The 21,443-nt window shown below is 45.7% G+C and overlaps 1 long non-coding RNA gene across 1 annotated transcript in view; it reads left to right on the top strand.

The window, feature by feature from the left end:
* LOC137334739 (uncharacterized) overlaps window positions 1-8,925 on the top strand; it is a 52,636-nt gene extending 43,711 nt beyond the window's left edge. The window contains exons 3-4 of the long non-coding RNA XR_010966216.1: window positions 3,329-3,490; window positions 7,181-8,925. This is a non-coding gene — a long non-coding RNA (uncharacterized lncRNA). The remainder of the gene's footprint in view (window positions 1-3,328; window positions 3,491-7,180) is intronic.
* Window positions 8,926-21,443: the final 12,518 nt, after the last annotated feature.

Genomic DNA, 21,443 nt, shown 5'->3' on the forward strand with positions numbered 1-21,443 from the left:
TTTTTATTCATGTTATTTAGTATTACGTTTGATGCATTTTTACCTCTTGCTCAATCTGTATCAGAAATGTGGTAACAAATCTCATAATTTTATCCTCCCCTCTTTCAATGCAACCTCTCAATAAGGACTCAGGAATACATACAATGACAATTCTGGCGTAGTCTAAAGTTATTACATCCATTCCTAGTTCTTCACTGATACTAATATTGGACTAGTGTACTACTCATGTACTAATATTATAAAAGCTTCATTGCTGTTGTGGAAATAAGAAGTACCTCTGCAGAAACAAAGCACTCTCGGTAGTGGATGTATTTGTAGCACACGTTATTGTAAGAATGGAAACCTTCTGCAGGGACTTTTACAGATGCCTCTTCTGTCCTTACAAATTCGGGCACTTGGCACAACGAAACTCTCCAATGGCACTGCAGTCAGTGATAGGTGACCAGATTTTATCGTAGATTCTGAATATGTGTCGGATTTGTATGGAACAGGAGGTGGTGGGTATCCCCCTGTTGTAGCTGGCATATATGCATATGGAAATTTTTCTTTTTTGTGAAATGGAAAATAAAGTTTAGGTGCAACATAATCTCCAATTGGAGGATATGTCTCTGAGTCTGAAAAAATATAAAGGCAATTAATGTTGAGCATATCAGAGGGATAAATACTATATATACTCATTTGCCGTATTCTCTTTACAGCTTCAAATTCTGATCTGTTGACAAATTACAGCTGAAATTCAGTGTAAATTTTGAATATGCAGTGAAATCCCCCCTCCCTTTTATCTTGAAGATGTCATGAGCAGTAAATGAGGAGGTTTCCATCAGGTTCAGAGATATTCATGATGTTCACACAATGGGCTGAATGGCCTCCTTCTGTGTCGTAAATTTTCTATGATTCTATGAATCTCCACTTTGCCACAGGAAAGGAAATTTCACAAATCATGGAGTTGATAATTGACTGGTGCTTGGCTGATGAACTCAGCCTGTGAAATCATACCAGGAAAATGGACCCTCTAAGAGCACATGGATCAGTGAGTAAATATGACGTGTGGTTTCATACTGAACCGCACACACTGGGAAGATCCCAGACCAATTCCTGGTCTATGCCTTTATGGTCCATCTGAGCTAGGTACTGTTTGGGTCATTACAATTAAGAATTGAACTGGGGAAGGAGAATTAGCTATTAAGGGTTGAGCACTGTGTGCTGAGTAGAATTGCTCGGACTTTCAATCCTTGTTTTCCCTTTGAACAAGCCACCCTTTAAGCAGTAATGAATACATGAAAGTGCAGAAAATTGTAATCCTTACGGGCTCAATGATGGAACCCTGTGGCTTAGTAGATGCCAAATCACTAGTAATGTAACACAATGTGAGATCCATGCGAAAGTACATAGCTGAAATGAATATTCATATAATTTTTCTCTAGATGTTTTAGAAAATCCAATTACAATTTGGAAATGTGTTGTCATGCATATTTTTTTTCACTGATTTCATCTCAATGGCAATGAGCAGTCCTATTTAGACACTTGTTGGTAAAACGCTATGAAAAGGTTTTATGCATAATAATTAGATTTGCAGACTGTAAAGAAACCTAATTATCACACTGTGATCAAGTGTAAGCTTTCAATATTAAATTAATCTACAGGATTAGAAACTGAAATTACCCTCACTGTATGCTCCTTGAACAGCATCTCCCTTGAAGATTATTCCCAGTAGGACAACAACAGCCAACATGTTGCTGATGTTTGCTTTAAATCGCTCTAAACAAAACACAATGAGTAGCATTATTAATAAGTAAAATTCAAATACATATCAAATTTTGAGAAATCTTACCATTACCTTAAACCTTTCAGTCACCGTACAAAGTATAATTGTCACCTATGCTATATTTATAGTAATGTCCATCCTATTCCCAGCCCCGTTTGACATAAATTAATATAATTCCAGAACCAGCCCTTTTAACCACTTAATTTCATTGTTAAGCATCATATGTACAGGCATCCATTATTAAAATGTGCCTGACTTTCAGACAAATGAAAGAAATCCACCTTTGGTAGCTTTGGTCTATTCCAGCTCAGCGGATCCTGTGTAACTGACAAAAAGCCAACTTTAAAACCTGACCCGCTATTTATTGCACTGATTTTATCTGGTCTCAAACATCTAAATCATTGCTGATGCAACGCACATGTTTACTTTGGAGCTGCCAGAAGTGCACTCTGGGCATGCAGTCATTTTCAGAAATATTTTAGTTGTTCACAACCACGAGTCTGAGATATTTTCATGTAAGTATTTACGTTTAGAAATGAGTTAACACGGCCACTGCTTACAAATACAATAACTGAATTATGCTGAAACAGAAATTCCTCCATGAAGATAGAGGTTAAACAGGACGAAACAAACATTGACCAATATCACCTTCCTTCCACACTGCCCTATTAAACACAACAGGGTCGTGAAATAACAGGCACCCATTGTCTTCAGGGAGATAAAAGCATCATCCTCTACATTCTTTCTGACTTTTCACAGATGTATCATTTAATGTTTTAATTCATTTCTTATCACAAGAACAGCACTTGATTGAAACATGGGGGTAGAAATTGATTATGTTCTGTTCTCAGGCGCATAACCATTGGCGCACTCCAACAAAAAGCCCCGAGGCCAGCCCAAAATTGGGCCTAGGATTTCATCAAAATGTCTGTCATGCCTCCACCGGCAACTTGCGCATTTGAAGGCATCGAATGTCGAGCGGCTTACCTAGTCGGTAACGGCCTGAAGGTAAGTCACGGGAGAGGGGGTGAAGCAGCAATGGGTGGAGAGTGATCGCAAAGACTATGAAGTCAGGAGAGCATTCCTGATCCTCTTGGCTCCACAGCAATGTTTTAAACTCACCTTTCATTGGCGGCCGTTGCTTAGGCAGCAACGGCTGCTGAAGAATCCTGAGTGGAGCAGGCCCGGCAAATCAATTTCCCAGACGGTCCCTCATTAACATATATAAGGAGCCTTACGCCTGTTTTAGGCGGTTGCATGAGACGCCTTAAAAAAGGGCCCGACGTATTTAGCAATGGCCCTAATGCACGTGTAGATCGAGCGCAGGCTGTCCCACTAAATGTGGCATTGTTGTACCAGTTTTACACTTGAAAAACAGGGACAAAACATACCAATTTCTACCCCCCAGGACCTTGTTTAAATTAGGATTGTCCTCTTTCAAGCCATTTAAGATGATTGTTCAAAGAAAAGACAAACTCATCCGTTCAATGACTTTATGAGTTAAATTCAGTGTTATATTTTACCCCAAGTGTTCCAACATTGGAATTTGTTTCATGATTTCAGTAACGTCATGGGCCGGATTTCGCTGTGAGTGGCGGACGTCGTTCGTTAGACTTGCATTTGCCCATAGGCTTTCTATGAGCTTTTGCGCGGCCAGTTACTGTCAACGGGACAGCCAAACGATGTGGCGTCTTCAACAGGGCACCTAGGACCTGTGTGAACTGGGCAAGTAACTGTGTATCTCCTTAAACAATCAGATTGAAAAATCGTTAATAACAATGCAGATTCAGAACCAGGAAGTGTATGTTAAAATAGTGAATTCAATGTCAAATCAGGCACAGAAAGCAAAATAAGAGAGGGTAAGAAAGATTGAATTAAGAGACAGCGATAAAAGAGACAGAAAGAAAACATAAAAAAAGTATTTAATTTTTTTTAAATGTCCAATATTAATTCAAATCTGAAGGAATGAGATTCTACAACTTATAAAAGTTAATTTTCAGTGCCATAGAAGTTGTTTGGCAGTAATGAAAACTTAAAAAGGTATTTAGACTTGAAATGACTTGACTTAACTTTCTGTGGCAAGTTTAGTCCGTATCTTGACATCTGTGCAGGAACTTCATGCCATTCAATACATTTGAACGGGGATAAAAACAGAAAATGCTGGAACAGCTCAGCAAGTGAGGCAGCATCTGTGGAGAAAGAAACAGAGTTAACATTTCAAGTCAAAGACCTTTTGTCAGAACTGACGAAAGGTCATGACCTGAAACATTAACTCTGTTTCTTTCTCCACAGATGCTGCCTCACTTGCTGAGCTGTTCCAGCATTTTCTGTTTTTATTTCAGATTTCCAGCATTTGCAATATTTTGCTTTTCACTTGAACAGGGAGGCAGCCGGCGCAGCTTTTGGAGGAGCTTCACATCTCGAGAAACAACTTCCTGATTTCCGTGTTTAATTGCGCATTTGCAGTCGCCGGAAGTTACTGTTCGATTCGCACATAAATAACGGTGAGCGCTGTTAGCTTCACCCTTATTTATACAGCAAAATCCGGTCCATTATGAACTGGAGACGATCAACCAACAGAAAGGGGATAAAGACATAAAGATGTGAAAGTGACTAATAATCAGCAGTCCACTGTAATCTGTTAACATGCTTTTCAGGTGGTTCCATCAACCATTTGCCTTGCATGGCTAGCCAGACAGGAAGGCTTCACTTGCAAGTGTCAAGTTAATAAATGAGACACAAAAATGAAATGCTAGAAATGTGTTCAATGACAAGTATTGGAAGAAGAGCTAAAAAATATGCCAGTTCCCTTTCCAATGTTCCCTTTCCACTGATTCAATCCCTCTCCCTGGCCACTGTCTCAGGCTGAACCAGACTGTTCGCAACCTCAGCATCCTATTTGCCCGAGCTGAGCTTCTGACCCCATAATCCTCTCCATCACAAAGACCGCCTACTTCTATCTCCATAATATTGCTTGTCTCAACCTCTGCCTCAGCCTATCTGCTGCTGAACCCTCATCCATGTTTTTGTTACCTCCAGACTCTACTATTCCAATGCTCTCCTGGCCGGCTTCCCATCTTCCACCCTCCAGAAACTTATACTCATGCAAAACTCTACGGCCTGTATCCTCACTCGCACCAAGTCCCATTCACCCATCATCCCTGTGCTCACTGACCTACATTGGCTCCCGGTCCACCAACACCTCAATTTTAAAATTTTCATCCGCCTGTTCAAATCCCTCTATGGCCTTGCTCCTCCTTCTCTCTGTAACCTCATCCAGCCATACAACTCTCTGAGAACTCTGCATTCCTCCAACTCTGCCTTTTGTGCATCCCCCACTTCCATTGCCCCACCATTGGCGACTGTGCCTTCAGCCATCTAGGCCCTAAGCTCTGGAATTGCCTTCCTAAACCTCTCCACCACCTTTAAGACTCTCCTTAAAACTTACCTCTTTGACCAAGCTCTTGGTCACTTGTCCTAATGTCGTCTTCTTTAGCTTGCTGTCAATTTTTGTCTGATTACGTAAATAGTGCTATATAAATGCAAGTTGTTGTTGTTTTGCAATCACAAAAAATTCTACAGGAACATAGGAACAGGAGTAGGCCATTCAACCCCTTGAGCCTGTTCCACCATTCAATCAGATCATTGTTGATCTGTACCTCAACTCCATTTACCCACCTTTGATCCATAATCCTTGACACCCTTCTATCGATCTCGGTCTTGAAAGTATTAATTGACCCAGCATCCACATCCTTTTGGGAGAGAGTTCCAGATTTCCACTACACTTTGTGTGATAAAGTGCTTCCTGATTTCACTCCTAAATGGCCTTTCTCTAATTTTAACATTGTATCCCCTTGTTCTGGATTCCCCACTTGGTGAATTAGTTTCTCTGTATCGACCCTATTGAATTCCTTTATCATTTTAAACACCTCAATTGGATCACCCCTCAACCTTCTAAACTCAAGGGAATACAAGTTTACACAACCTGTCCTCATAATTTAAGCTTTTAAGCCCCGGTATCATTCTGGTGAATCTAAGCTGCATCCCCTCTAAGGCCAATATATCTTTCCTGAGATGCGGTGCCCAAAACTCAATGCAGTGCTCCAGATGGGACCTGACCAAGGCTCTGTACAACTGAAGCATCACTTCCTCCTCTTTGTATTACAGCCCTCTTGAGACTAAAGCCAACATTCCATTAGCCCTTTTAATTACTTTTTGTACCTGTACACCAGTTTTTAGTGATTTGTGTACATGGACACCTAAATCCCTTTGCTATTTCTCTTGCCATTAAGAAAATATTCCTGTTTATCTTTCTTAGATTCAAGGTGGATGACCTCACGCTTCCCCACATTGAACTCCGTCTGCCAGAGATAATATTTATTACTTTTTTTTGTTAAGGAACAAGGGCCTAGAAATTCGATTGTGTCCAGAAACGGGTACCCGGGGAGGTGGGGCGTGCACTGCACGCACCAGCTAGTGTTGTCCCAGGCAGCACATAATATTTGTGCTGTATGCTCAGTATCATGAAATGAGCAGCCAGCGCTACCCACGCTGTTCATTGGCTGCACGCCTGTTTGGAGGGGCCAGTAATCAGGCATCTCTGACCCCACTTAAAGGCAGCCTGCACCTCTTAAAGGGGAGGTGCACTCTGGCTGAAGACAGGAAGGTAAACTTTTGAAGAAACATTGACAGGGCACCCAGATTCTCTGATGCTGCGATGGAGGCCCAAGTCCAGGTGGTGGACAGGAGGAGGGAGATCCTGTTTCCCCCAAGTGGCAGAAAGCCCTCCAGGCAACACCTTCACTGCTAGTGGGAAGACATCACAGACAATGCCAGGAGCTTAGCTCCCAGGACATGGCTGCAATGCTAGAAAAAGTTCAATGACCTCACCAGAGTTATCAAGGTAACAATGCTCTCTGCTCACACCTCCACCCTCACTACTGACATTACTTCCCTCCCACGCTTCCCTTCACTCTCCTGCAATCACTCAATCACTGCACCACACCAACTTCCCCTCATACTCACACACCACTTTTACAACCCTCACTTCCCCACACCTCATATCTGACACACTGCAGGCACATTCTCTAAACACCTCACAAGAATGTCACTAACACACTCCTTTCTTGCAGGAGGAGGTCATCAACAACTCCAGACAGAGGGCTCCAGCAGAGCAGGCCGAGCCCACCTGCACACCCTCTGCCCCCTTGAAAAAAGCGTGCTGACCATCACGAGCAGGGACAGAATCCTGGCCATGGCGACTGGCAATGCTAGAGGAGACATTACGCAGAGTTTCTTCACACCTTATCCTCTTTTTCCCTTATGACAAACTGCAGATGCTTTCACCAGCCACTTCTCTCTCTGCTCTCTCCCTTCACACTAAAAGCTAACCCTTGTCCCTCTTTTTCATTTCAGGTGTTTGAAAGTGTGGACATACCTCTGCCAGTTGAGAAAGAGGAGGCCAACCTTCCTGAAGATGCAGCATCGCTCAATCTGACCCTCGCAAGGACCAACTCAGAGACTGGCACTGTGCTTACTTTAGAGGCTAGGCTAGAGACAGCTCTTCACATTGTGAATCACCGGGCACAAATGTGCAGGAGCTAGGGCAGGGTGATAGGATGTCACAGGTGCCAGCTCGCCAGAGGGCGAGATCACATACATGCTCTGCTGAAAAGGATGCAGATGCTGATCTTTGAGGGCCCAGCCTACCGGAAAAGGCTGTTGGGGCATAGTCCAGGGTTAGGTGCACTGGGCAGCCTGCCAGCGAGTTTGTGCACAATGGCTCAGAGCATAGAGGAGTCCAGCGCCAACTTGTGTCAAGGCTTCATGCAGAGCATGGAGACCATTCTGTCCAACATGGATCGAATGTTCAGCTCCATCAACATGACAGTGTCACCCACCTTCACGGAGCCTCCCCTGATGGCTCTCGCAGCTGCCATGGAAGCTCAGACAGCTGCCATCTTGTCTTTGGGGGGCACTGTTGACAGGGGCTTTCCAGAATGTCACATGACTCACTCTCCAGTGCCCTTGTTAGTGCCGCAGCACCAGCTGGGTCAGGCTGCCTCGGCCCACACCGAGATGCTGCAGGCTATAGCCGAGCCCGCAAGGCCCAGAGCTGCTCAAGGTCACCCACCACGGCCATCTGAAGTGTCCTCAATGGAAGCTCAGCAGCCTCTCACCACCCAAGCTGTAGTCACTGGTAAAACACTTCATAGAAGCACTAGGATAGGTAAACAAGCACACAAGACAGGCACTAAGGGCTTGCACAAGGGTAATTCATAATTATTTCTGATAACTGTTAGATAGAAATGGAATTGAGTTGTTTGATAATTTTTTTTTTCTCTGGATTTGGTATTGTTGTTTATATTTGTAGACCAATAAGGCGGGACTAAAGGAAGGCAATCAGATGGTGGTAGTGAGGATGGTGGTAAGGATTGTGGGACTGTTGGTGTATTGGGAATGGGAGGGTTGGTTCACGTAAAGCGCTCTTAGGTGAGCTGCATCTGAGAGCTCTGGCAGCTAGGGGCCTTGCTGGCCCATACCTCTCCTGCTCTTCCTCTTCCTCCTGCTGCATTTCTTGCTGCCCAGGTGGTGATTAGGTCTGGTTCCTCATGATGGCAAAGTTATGGAGCAGGCAGCAGACAACCAGAAATCTGGATACCGACTCTGGGACATACTGCAAAGCTCCTCCGGAACAGTACAGGCAGCGGAATTGAACACGCCGATTGTTCGATCATATTTCTGGTGGTGGCGTGGATCTCATTGTAGGCCAGCTCTGCAGCTGTGCCCAGGTTCCTGACAGGAGTCATGAGCCATGGCTGGAGGGTATAGCCCTAGCCGCCCAGTAACCAGCCTGTAACTTGATGCCCTGGCTGGAATAAAGGCAGCATAGAGGACTGGTGCACGATAAAGGAGTCATGAATGCTGACAGGATAGTGGGCATAGTTTTGACGTCTAGGAAAGAAGGAGCTGAAGTAGGACACAGTACAATGAGTTTCGATTTCATTAAAGTGAGGATGGGAAAAACTAGAGGAAGGGAGGAGGAGATGGGAGAATCAGAGTGAGACTTGATTAGTACATAAACCCAATAAAATATTGAGAGTTTTTTTTAAACTTCTGAACAATATTTAAAACAAAATAAATTGTTGAGTTATATCAGATTACTTAACTTACAACTATTTTTCAATTCATCTGTGGTTTAATAACTGCTAACCCTAATATCAAAGATGGGAACAATGTCAGTTGTTAATTGTACAGTATAATGCTTTATAAAATATGACCAATTGGAAATTGAACATTGGGTATCTACATTTTCTGTAGTTTACTGGATTTTGAATTTCAAAATTCTTGTAAAGTCAATTTTCATCAGATAAAAGGAAGCAGTTACATTTGATCAGTTATCAATTAATTTGCTTCTTTCACACAAGTGGGTGAACTTAAACAATATACAGGCAAAGATCGTACAAAGTAAATCAAATTAATGCAAGGTTCAAAGTCTGAATCACAACATGCTAACATTTTGTACCAGACAAGGTCATTCACGATGAAAAGAATCACTGGGTAGTGATCTGGAACGTAGAACCCCGTGCTCAAATAAGAAACACGTTTAGATTAGATGTGTGATCAGATTGGATGAAATAATTCCCATGTGAAATAAGCTGATTTTAATAATTAGCACAGTCTCTTTAGTTACTAGGAGAAAACTGGAAGTGTCTTTATTATTCCTTCTCTATATCTATGTCTGAATATTCTATCGCTTCCATGTTGCATTCTCACACACATACATATCTGTGGATTCCAACCACTTCACTGGTGTACAAGTTGGCAACATTTATAAATTGTTGAAATACTTTTCATAAATGCTCTTACATACATCAAAGCCCCAATTTTGCAATGTCATCAAAATCAGGGTTATGCCTACCGATAGCGAGGACCAGCTGCTAATAAAGAGAGCTGTCGTAGAGAAGACTAAAATGAGATTTAATCGATGCATTTGAAAATTATGAAGGGTTTTAATAGAGTGAATATGGATAAAATATTTCCTCTGGTTGGGATGTTGATGTCAAGGGATCATCAATTTAAAACTGTCAAACGAGAGAGGAGAGAGGATGGGAGAATTTTTTTTATGCCGTAAGTTGTTGGAGCTTTGAAAGCTTTGTCAAAGGGTAAAGTTAAGGAAGAGACCAATTACATCTTTAAAAAGAAAAATGTATAAATATTCAAAGCAGAGGAAGATGCAGGACTTTTGGAACAATCTAGCAGAGAGCTAGCAGAATCACAATGGGCCAAATGGTCGCCTTCTATGCTTTAAACTTCTATGGGTGCATGGATCCGAAGCTTTACTGAAATTTGCAAGGCTAGCCCCTACTCCTAATTTTAATAGGTTCCCTGAACATGGAAACTGTGTACAGCTGACCAACTGCTCGATTGCCTAGAAGCAGGGAATTTGGCTCTTAAAGGGCTGCTGCTCTCAATTAACGAGAATTCTATTTTCCTGCTTGAACAAAGCCATTTCTGGTCATAAAAATGGAGGCCAGGAAAATTTGAAGAGGAACATAGGAACAGCTAATCAAAAAAAGACCACGGTTCATCTAGTTCGCCTTCTACTACCCTGGTAGTTGAATGATACAATGATAATGGAGTTGTTAACTAATCATAGCAATCAATCTCTATAAATTAGTCTACAACAGACCCAGACATGAGGCGAGGTAAACCCCAGTGGTAGACAGTGTTGGGAACAGTAGGTCCAAAGTCACCGGTTCCTCCCAAGCACGCTACACTTACCACATGTCATGTCTCAAATTACTCATACACTGTATCCCAAAATGTTATTTTCTAAAAGAAATTGATCTAATTTGCATTTGAATGAATCAATACTAACAGCTTCCACCGACTCTCTGGGGAGCCTGTTCCATAGGGCTCGATTTTAGGGTCGGGTTACCTGCGGGTTTCCAGCGGGGGGGCCCCGAAAATCCCGATCTCCGATCACGTGACCGGATTCGGACGAAATCCCGGCCACTTCCGGGTACCGCGCTGACGTGCGGGGCTGCGCGCGCAAGCCCCGCTGGTGGGAATCCCGCAGGCAATTAAAGCCAGCGGGGTTCCACTTGAGAGCACTTAACTTGCTCGTTGTGGTCAGTTAATGAGCTGAAGCAGCTGTCAAAAGAGGAAGTGTGGGAATTTACGTTCAAAGCAGTCAGTTTCCCACACTGGGGGAAACAGGACCCTTCAAACCAGGCGTGTTGCAGCCAGCAGCCTGTGGCAGGTGCCAAGGTGCGCTCCACGGGGGAGCGCCCTCACCCACGCAGGAGGCCACCGCGTCACATAGGGCAACCCCTGCCCCCCACCACCCCCCGGCCAAGCCAGAGGACAGACCGACACGAAACCGCAGCCCCAGTCCGAGGACCCACACACCTACCCTGCACAACCCCTCAGATCAACACCTGCCAGTTGGGTGGTGTGTGGACACCCTCGGAGGACGAAGAGCATGACCACCACCAGCAGCCTCGCAGTCCACGCCGTCCGCCGCAGAGACGTGGATCCCCCCAACACGGTGTGGTTGCACGCCCACCTGCACAGCAGGAGGGAGGGCTACCGCAGAGAGAGACGCGTCGCAGAGGGCACTACCCTCGCCACAGGGTCCACAGACCGAGGCGCAGCTCCCCGGACCTCTCCGAGCAGCAGTGCACAGGGAGGCGCAGATTCGCTCGACATGTAGTCGTGGAGATCTGCAGCCTCTTTCATGCCGAGCTGCTCCTGGCTGGCCCCAGCACCAACTGCTTACCTGTCGCTGGCAAAGTCACCACTGTCCTCCACACCTTCTCCTCCGCATCCTTCCAGGGTGCAGCCGGCAACACCGCCGATGTCTCTCAGTTGTCTGCGCGGACGAGCCCTGCAAATACACCTGCACCTACTCTGCAGTAACACGATGGGTGGCATCAGTGGTGGGTCCTCATAGTGATACCCAGGAGCGGGCATTATTGGACACAATGGACAGGATTCGCGGAGACATGGCAGTGGTGGTGTCAATATAATGTGTGCTGTTTGTGGCTCTGAAATTCAATATGGGTAACACCCATGACAAACCCTCAGACACCCTTGTGCACCCCCTTCATGCTGACGAGACGTTTGCCTTACCCTGCCTACTGCACATATGTGATGCATGCCCTGTGGCTGCAGCACAGGTGGTGGCAGGTTGAGTGAGGCTGGCCGTGAGGGAGATGCACGAGAGGGTGAGTATGGGATGGAGCCATGAGATTGTATGAGGATTGGGTCGCGTGTTAGTGGCAGGATGAGTACTGGCGAGGTGAGTAGGTGGAGGTAAGATGAGGATGGGGTGTGAGTGGGCATGAAGGGTGATGTGACAGAATAGTGTTGGCGGTGCTGAATGAGATTTGGGGTGGGGGCAGTGTTGTGGCAGACGGAGTGTAGGGGAAAGACTTCGTGTTCTCACTGTGGCTGACCTACTGCGGTCATTGCAGTGCCTCCTGCACTGTATGCAGGTGGGCGATATGTTGGTGGCGCAGGTGACCCCCTCTGCCACCTCGAGCCAGGCCTTCTTGGTGGCAGAGGCAGGCCGCTTCCTCCCGCCCGCCGGGGGGAAGATCTGTGTCCTCCCCCTCCTCCTCACCCCATCTGATGATACCTGGGGTGAGGCATCATTAAACTGGGAGCAGCCTTCCCCCTGGGCTGCTCCATGCTGCAATTTGTCCCATTGGTTGCAGCATCTGTCAGTGGAGGACTGCCCCTTTAACTAGAGAGCCTCCAGCTGACAGATCGTACTGCGCATGCGCAGCCCGCCCGACGCGCAGGCCAGCGCCGTGGACCCCGGAGGAGCAGGTAATTGGATCCTATTAGTGGATTGCCTGCTACGATCGCGTGGGCAACCCACTAATATCGCCGTTCGCGTTTTCGACGCTCCCGGAGGACCACCCGCTGGGAACCCGCAGGCCTGCTAAATTCGAGCCCATAGTTTGACCACTCGCTCCCTGAAATTTGTTTCTGCAGATAAGGTTTGAATTTAACCCCCCTCTGGTTCTACTGTTCTACTGTTCTGGACAAGGTGAAATCGCTTGTCATGGTCTACATTATCTAGTCCCTTTAGAATCCTAAAAACAGCAATCCTATCACCTCTCAACCTTCTTTTTTCCAGTGAGAACACACCCAATTTAAATATCACTTCTCACAATTAATCCCTCCATCCCCTCAATCATTCTGGTTGCTCTCTTCTGTACCCTTTCAATAGCTGTAATATCCCATTTGTACTGTGGTGACCAGAACTGTACATAGTATTGTAAGTCCAGTTGCACCAATGATTACCTCATTGGTGGCAGGATTACCTCATTATTTTGGCTCAATATTGTCCTTATAGTACATCCCAATATCTGATTTGTTTACTCACAGTCACTGAGCATTGTTGCGATAGCTTCAATTTATAATTAATCAGGACCCCTAGATCTCTCTCATTCTCCATGCACCTTATTTTCTTTCTATTTAAGTAATAGTCCTTTCCTGGATTTTTTTGTCCCTATGTGACGCACATTGCACTTCATGCAAATTTCAGTAAAGCTTCTGATCCATGCACCCATAGAGGTTTATAGCACAGAATGAGGCCATTTGGCCCATTGTGACTTTGCTAGCTCCTTGCTGGATTGGTCCAAAAGCCTGCCCTCCCATAGTCCTGTATCTTCCTCTGCTTTGAATATTTATACACTTTTCTTTTAAAGATGTAATTGGTCTCTTCCTCACCTGTCTGCCCAATTCCCAAGTATATTCAAATCCAATTGTAGCTTATCCTGTTCAGCTTTGGCGTTTACCACCTTCATTGACAGAAAGTGGTTTCTCCAAGCTTTGCAACTGCTGAGGGATCTTTATACAGTTGCAGTATGATGTCATGCTATTGGCATGAATGCGCTGGAATTGCAGGGCTGAGAAGCCCTGGGAAGCTTTGTACATAAATGCATAACATTAAGGCCTTTAATGAGGCTTTCAGAAAGCAGTAGCATGATCTTCCTGCTCCCTTGTGCTATAACCACGCCAGTTGTAGTGTCTGGCTGCAGGAAATGACAAAGTTCCACAACTGCCTCCTTGGTGAAGCATAAGTGATGAAGACACATCTCCTCTGACATAGAAATCATAGAAATTTATGTCACAAAAAGAGGCCATTCAGCCCATCGTGCCTCTGCTGGCCAAAAAAGAGCTATCCAGCCTAATCCCACTTTCCAGCACTTGGTCCGTAGCCTTGTAGGTTATGACACTTCAAGTGCCTATCCAAGTACTTCTTCTTAAATGCAATGAAGGTTTCTGCTTCTACCACCCGTTCAGGCAGTGAGTCCCAGACCCCCACCACCCTCTGGGTGAAAAAAGTTCTCCTCACCTCCCCTCTAATCTTTCTACCAATTAATTTACATCTATGCCCCCTGGTTATTGACCTCTCTGCTAAGGGAAATAGGTCCCTCCTATCCACTCTATCTAGGCCCCTCATAATTTTATACATCTCAATTAAATCTCCCCTCAGCCTCCTTTGTTCCAAAGAAAACAATCCCAGCCTATCCAATCTTTCCTCAGAGCTAAAATTTTCCAGTCCTGCCAACATCCTCTTAAATCTCCTGTGACAGAATTGTACGCAGTACTCTAGCTGTGGCCTGACTAGTGTTTTATCCAGTTCTAGCATAACCTCACTGCTCTTATATTCTATGCCTCGACTAATAAAGGAAAGTATCCCGTATGCCCTCTTAACCATCTTATCTACCTGTCCTGCTCCCTTCAGGGATCTGTTTGCCCTCCCCAAATGCATTACCTCACACTTCTCCGGATTGAATTCCATTTGCCATTTTTCTGCCCACCTGACCAGTCCATTGATATCTTCCTGCAGTCTACAGCTTTCTTCCTCACTATCAACCATACGGCCAATTTTTGTATCATCTGCAAACTTCTTAATCGTACCCTACATTTAAGTCTAAATCATTGATATATACCACGAGAAGCAAAGGACCTAGTATTGAGCCCTGCGGAACCCCACTGGAAAAAGCCTGTGAGTCACAAAAACACCAGTCGACCATTACCCTTTGCTTCCTGCCACTGAGCCAATTTTGGATCCAACTTGCCACTTTCTCTTGGATCCCATGGGCTTTCACTTTTCTGACCAGTCTGCTATGTGGGACCTTGTCAAAAGCCTTGCTAAAATCCACGTAGACTATGTCAAACGTGCTACCCTCATCAACCCTCTTTGTTGCCGCCTCAAAAAATCCAATCAAGTTAGTCAGGCACGACCTTCCCTTAACAAATCCATGCTGACTGTCCTTGATTAATTTGTGCGTTTCTAAATGCCGATTTATACCGTCCCTCAGAATTGTTTCTAATAATTTGTCCACCACTGAGGTAAGGCTGACTGGCCTGTAATTACTCGGTCTATCACTTTCTCACTTTTTAAACAATGGTACAACGTTAACTGTCCTCCAGCACCACACCTGTAGCCAGTGGGGATTGGAAATGATGGTCAGAGCCTCCGCTATTTCCTCCCTTGCTTCTCTCCACAACCAGGGATACATTTCATCCGGGCCTGGCGATTTGATTACTTTCAAAGATGCTAAATCCCTTAATATTTCCTATCTCACTATGTTTATCCCATCCAATATTTCACACTCCTCCTCCTTAACTACAATGTCTGCATCGTTCCCCCTCTTTTGTAAACTATTCATTAAGAACCATACTCACGTCTTCCGCCTCCACACACAGGTTACCTTTTTGGTCTCTAATTGGCCCTACTCATTCCTTAGTTATCCTCTTGCTCTTTATGTATTTATAAAACATTTTTGGGTTTTCCTTGACTTTAAGTAGGATACAGTACCATAGTGGTTATGTTACTGGACTAGTAATCCAGCGCTCATGAGTTCAAATCCCACCATAGTATGCTGGGGAATTTAAATTCAATTAATTAAATAAAAATCTGGAATGAAAAAAAACTAGTATCAGTAATGGTGGCCATGAAACTACCAGATTTTTGTAAAAGCCCATCTGGTTCACTAATGCCCTTTAGGGAAGGAAACCTGCTGTCCTTACCTGGTCTGGCCTATATGTGACTCCAGCCCCACAGCAATGTGGTTGATTCTTAATTGCCCTCTGAAATGGCCTAGTAAGTCACTCGATTGTTCAAGAAGGTGGCTCACCACCACCTTCTCAAGGACAATTAGGGATGGGCAATAAATGCTGGCCCTGCCAGCGATGCCCACATCCCATGAACGAATAAAAAAAAACTTGCCAATATTTTTTCATGCTCTCTTTTTGCATTCCTAATTTCCTTTTTAATTTCACTTACACCCAAGTAATTCTGTGGTCTATACATGCAGCTACTTGGGTAGGTATGGGGCTACAGAAAAGCCTGGTCAGCGTGCCTATGCCCGGCATGCATCTATGTTGCTGGAGCATAAGGGAACCCTATAACTGGAGCATAAGGGAATCCTACAATTGGAGCACAAGGGAACCCTATAATTGGAGCACAAGGGAATCCTACAACTGGAGCACAAGGGAACCCTACAATTGGAGCACAAGGGAACCCTATAATTGGAGCACAAGGGAATCCTACAACTGGAGCACAAGGGAACCCTACAATTGGAGCACAAGGGAATCCTACAACTGGAGCACAAGGGAATCCTACAACTGGAGCATTAGGGAACCCTATAACTGGAGCACAAGGGAACCCTATAACTGGAGCATAAGGGAACCCTACAACTGGAGCACAAGGGAGCCCTACAACTGGAGCAGAAGGGAATCCTACAACTGGAGCACAAGGGAACCCTACAACTGGAGCATAAGGGAACCCTACAACTGGAGCATAAGGGAACCCTACAACTGGAGCAGAAGGGAATCCTACAACTGGAGCACAAGGGAACCCTACAACTGGAGCATAAGGGAACCCTATAAACTGGAGCACAAGGGAACCCTATAACTGGAGCACAAGGGAACCCTACAACTGGAACACAAGGGAACCCTACAACTGGAGCACAAGGGAACCCTACAACTGGAGCATAAGGGAACCCTATAACTGGAGCACAAGGGAACCCTACAACTGGAGCACAAGGGAACCCTACAACTGGAGCAGAAGGGAACCCTATAACTGGAGCACGAGGGAACCCTATAGCTGGAGCAGAAGGAAACCCTACAACTGGAGCACAAGGGAATCCTACAACTGGAGCACAAGGGAATCCTACAACTGGAGCACAAGGGAACCCTACAACTGGAGCATAAGGGAACCCTATAACTGGAGCACAAGGGAACCCTACAACTGGAGCACAAGGGAACCCTACAACTGGAGCAGAAGGGAACCCTATAACTGGAGCACGAGGGAACCCTATAGCTGGAGCAGAAGGGAACCCTACAACTGGAGCACAAGGGAATCCTACAACTGGAGCACAAGGGAATCCTACAACTGGAGCACAAGGGAATCTTACAACTGGAGCAGAAGGGAACCCTTTGGGTAGAGCAGAAGGGAATCCTACAACTGGAGCAGAAGGGAACCCTATAACTGGAGCAGAAGGGAACCCTATAACTGGAGCAGAATTTAAAATCAGTTTTTTAAAAAAGCTGGAAATAAAAAGTTGGTATCAGTAAAAGTGATCATGAAGCTGATGGATTGTCATGAAGATCCAACTAGTTCACTCATGTCCTTCAGAGAACAAAATCTGCTGTCCTTATCCGATCTGGCCTATATGTGACTCCAGTCCCACACCAATGTGGTTGACTCTTAACTGCCCTCTCCAGTGGCCTATCAAGCCATTCAGTTGTATCAAACCACTACCAGCGGTTCAACAAACCCACCACCACCTTCGCAGGGCAACTAGGAATGAGAAATAAATGCCAGCCTTGCCACCGATGCCCACATCTTGAAAATGAATTTTAAAAATGGGATATATCCCCGTGAAATTGGACATTTTTGCTCCTGTTTCTCACCCGAAAAATGGGCGCAACAATTTCCAATTTCTACTCCAGCGTATCAACTATTTTTTGAATGCAGGTGTTATCTTGTCCAATGGCCAATAAAAATCACTTTTTGATATTTGGAAGGTCCTGACTGACAAAATATTGATAGCTGATGCTGCTCTGACAACTACATGCAGAACAATTGGAGTCCCATTTGGAGTTTAAATTGGTTCCAGCACCACATATGCCTCAAAAAACATCTTCCTGGAAAGCCTGAACCTGCGCACCCAGTATTTCTCCTAATACCAAACATACGATAAATGACGATTCTCCATAGGGGCTTTGGTGTCCTTGTATATCTAATTCTTCACACCCTTCCTCTTCTTAATTTTGAACATAGGGTGGTCTAAACTACAGACTGTGTTACAAATTTACCAGTGGATTCTACTCAAGGTTGAAATAACTTATTTTACCTTATAGTTAATACCTTTGCAATGGATCCTTTATATTTGGTTAAACTTGTTGATGTCAGCTTTAATTGACTTGAAACTTTCAATTAATAATAAATCATTTTTATTCCACCCTTGGTAATAGTCACCTCTTTGTGGTGTGTACATTTCATGTCATCTATTCCAATATACATCACTTCACATTTACCTGTCATTCCCAAACCAATATGCTTAATTGATCCCAATGCTTTGCGTGTTGTTTATCTCACTTATACTTGGCACATTACCAATATCTTGGTATGACCATCAATTAAAAGTTTGAAGCCTTCAGGCACTGAATGGAGTCAAAAATTGATTAATTAAAAACAGTTCAAAATGACTAACCTTCAACTAATAGGAATGCTAATAGCCTGGAGGGAAAAGACAGTTTCTTGGTGATTGAAAGTAGACTTACATCCAAAAATAAGATATTTATCTAAGAAGGACCGAGGTTACATATTTCCAAGATTTGTTTCTGAGTTGGAAATGGATTAGTGAAATTATCAGGAAAACATCAATTAAGCTCAACATCTGGCAGGGAGGAAACTGAAGATGTTGCAGAAGAGAATCCATTACTGACAGCAAGAGGAACTTCGTAAGATCTCATAAAGGAGACCTCCTATTGTGGAAAAGCTACCAAAGCATTATTCCTGTCTACATCTTCCTCAAGTCCTCCACTCACCTGCCTTCACCTACATTGTTGTTTTATATGTTATATGAATTGCATTATAGAAGAAGTTAAAAAAATGTTTCTTTTTGCATGCTGCCTACAGATATCTGCACTCGCTTCTGACTGCTTCTCACAGGGTCGGAGAAGAGGCAGATTTTCAGAATCCCTACACACCCCTGCCCTCCCCACCACATAAGGGTATTCAGGAGGAGCTATGGTATTCCCTATGGGCATCTATTTTTAGGCTTTGTCTAGTTGCACCTGAGGGCCAGGATAGCAGGAGATAGTTAGTTCCTCATGCTGCACAGAAGGGTCACGGAGCAAATATTCGCCCCACCTGCAAGTAAAGGACAAATTTCCAAAGTGAACAGAAACCAAGCTGCTCTTTCTTCACATTGTGTTTCCCCATGGTGACTAAATGTGCCCTTCTGTCTCCTATTTCAGTGCACCAGAGGTTAATTATCGTGAGAGGTGGTTGGCTGCTCCTGTCATACAAGATGCTCACAGGACTGTGGTGGTCCTCCTCTCATAGTAGCTTGCTCCAGGGAGGCAGCCATTGCTCCCTGCTAAACTGACCATTCAGGTTCCCTTCCTGGCCTCCATACTGTCTGACATTGCACATGGTTTCCTTGTCAGGCACTATTCCCCTCCCTTGCAAAACTGTTGTTATCAAACCCTCCCCAGAAAAAACACCCTTGACCCTCTGTTTTTGGTAACCACTACCCCATCTCCAACTTCTCCTCTCCAAGATCCTTGAACATGTTGTTGTCTCCCAGATCCGTGCCCATCTGTCCCATAACTCCCAGTATGAATCCCTCCAATCCAGCTTCCACCCCAAGCACTCCCCCTCCCCCAACACCCCAAACACTCCCTCCCCAAAATTCCAAGCACCCCCTCCCCCAACACCCCAAACACTCCCCCTCCCCCAACACCCCCTCCCCAAAATTCCATGCACCCCCTCCCCCAACACCCCAAACACCCCCTCCCCAACATTCCAAACACCCCCTCCCCCAACACCCCAAACACTCCCCCCAACATTCCAAACACTCCCCCTCCCCCAACACCCCCTCCCCAAAATTCCAAGCACCCCCTCCCCCAACACCCCAAACACTCCCCCCCAACATTCCAAACACTCCCCCTCCCCCAACACCCCAAACACTCCCTCCCCAAAATTCCAAGCACCCCCTCCCCCAACACCCCAAACACTCCCCTCAACATTCCAAACACCCCTCCCCCAACACTCCAAACACTCCCCCTCCCTCAACACTCCAAACACTCCCCCTCCCCCAACACCCCAAACACTCCCCCCCAACATTCCAAACACTCCCCCTCCCCCAACACCCCAAACACTCCCTCCCCAAAATTCCAAGCACCCCCTCCCCCAACACCCCAAACACTCCCCTCAACATTCCAAACACCCCTCCCCCAACACTCCAAACACTCCCCCTCCCTCAACACTCCAAACACTCCCCCTCCCCCAACACCCCAAACACTCCCCCCCAACATTCCAAACACTCCCCCTCCCCCAACATTCCAAACACTCCCCCTCCCCAAAATTCCAAAAAACCCTTCCCCAACACTCCAAACACTCCCCCTCCCCCAACACTCCAAACACCCCCTCCCCAACACCCCATACACGCTGTTTGGCGCACTGAGGGAGGGGGAGTATTTGGGCTGTTTGGGGAGGGGGAGTGTTTGGAGTGTTGGGGGAGGGGTTGTTTGGAATGTTGGAGGAGGAGGAGTGTTTGGGGAGGGGGAGTGTTTGGAGTGTTGGGGGAGGGGGTGTTTGGAATGTTGGAGGTGGAGGAGTGTTTGGGGTGTTTGGGGAGGGGGAGTGTTTAGAGTGTTGAGGGAGGGGGAGTGTTTGGAGTGTTGGGGGAGGGGGAGTGTTTGGGGTGTGTGGGGAGGGGGAGTGTTTGGAGTGTTGAGGGAGGGGGAGTGTTTGGAGTGTTGGGGGAGGGGGTGTTTGGAATGTTGGAGGTGGAGGAGTGTTTGGGGAGGGGGAGTGTTTGGAGTGTTGAGGGAGGGGGAGTGTTTGGAGTGTTGGGGGAGGGGGAGTGTTTGGGGTGTGTGGGGAGGGGGAGTGTTTGGAGTGTTGAGGGAGGGGGAGTGTTTGGAGTGTTGGGGGAGGGAGTGTTTGGAATGTTGGAGGTGGAGGAGTGTTTGGGGTGTTGGGGGAGGGGGAGTGTTTGGAGCGTTGGGGGAGGGGGAGTGTTTGGAGTGTTGAGGGAGGGGGAGCGTTTGGAGTGTTGAGGGAGGGGGAGTGTTTGGAGTGTTGGGGGAGGGGGTGTTTGGAATGTTGGTGGAGGGGGAGTGTTTGGGGTGGGAGAGTGTTTGGAATGTTGAGGGAGGTGGGTGTTGGAAGCATTGGACTGCCTGCCGTACTATGCCTGCGAGTATGGAGGGGTCTGCTTTAAGCTTGATACCACCGCATATCTTAGTTCAGCTCCCCAATGCCATTTGTCACACAGTGCTCAATTGCTGTGCTCCACCTAATTTACTCAAGCTTCTTGAGGGATAAAATGATGCACAATACATTCCTAAGGCAGACCACCAGCAGGGGCATTGCCAACCTGAAACCCCTCACATTGTACAAGGCGCT

This window comes from Heptranchias perlo, chromosome 18 (assembly GCF_035084215.1).
Source record: "Heptranchias perlo isolate sHepPer1 chromosome 18, sHepPer1.hap1, whole genome shotgun sequence".
Taxonomy (NCBI): domain Eukaryota; kingdom Metazoa; phylum Chordata; class Chondrichthyes; order Hexanchiformes; family Hexanchidae; genus Heptranchias; species Heptranchias perlo.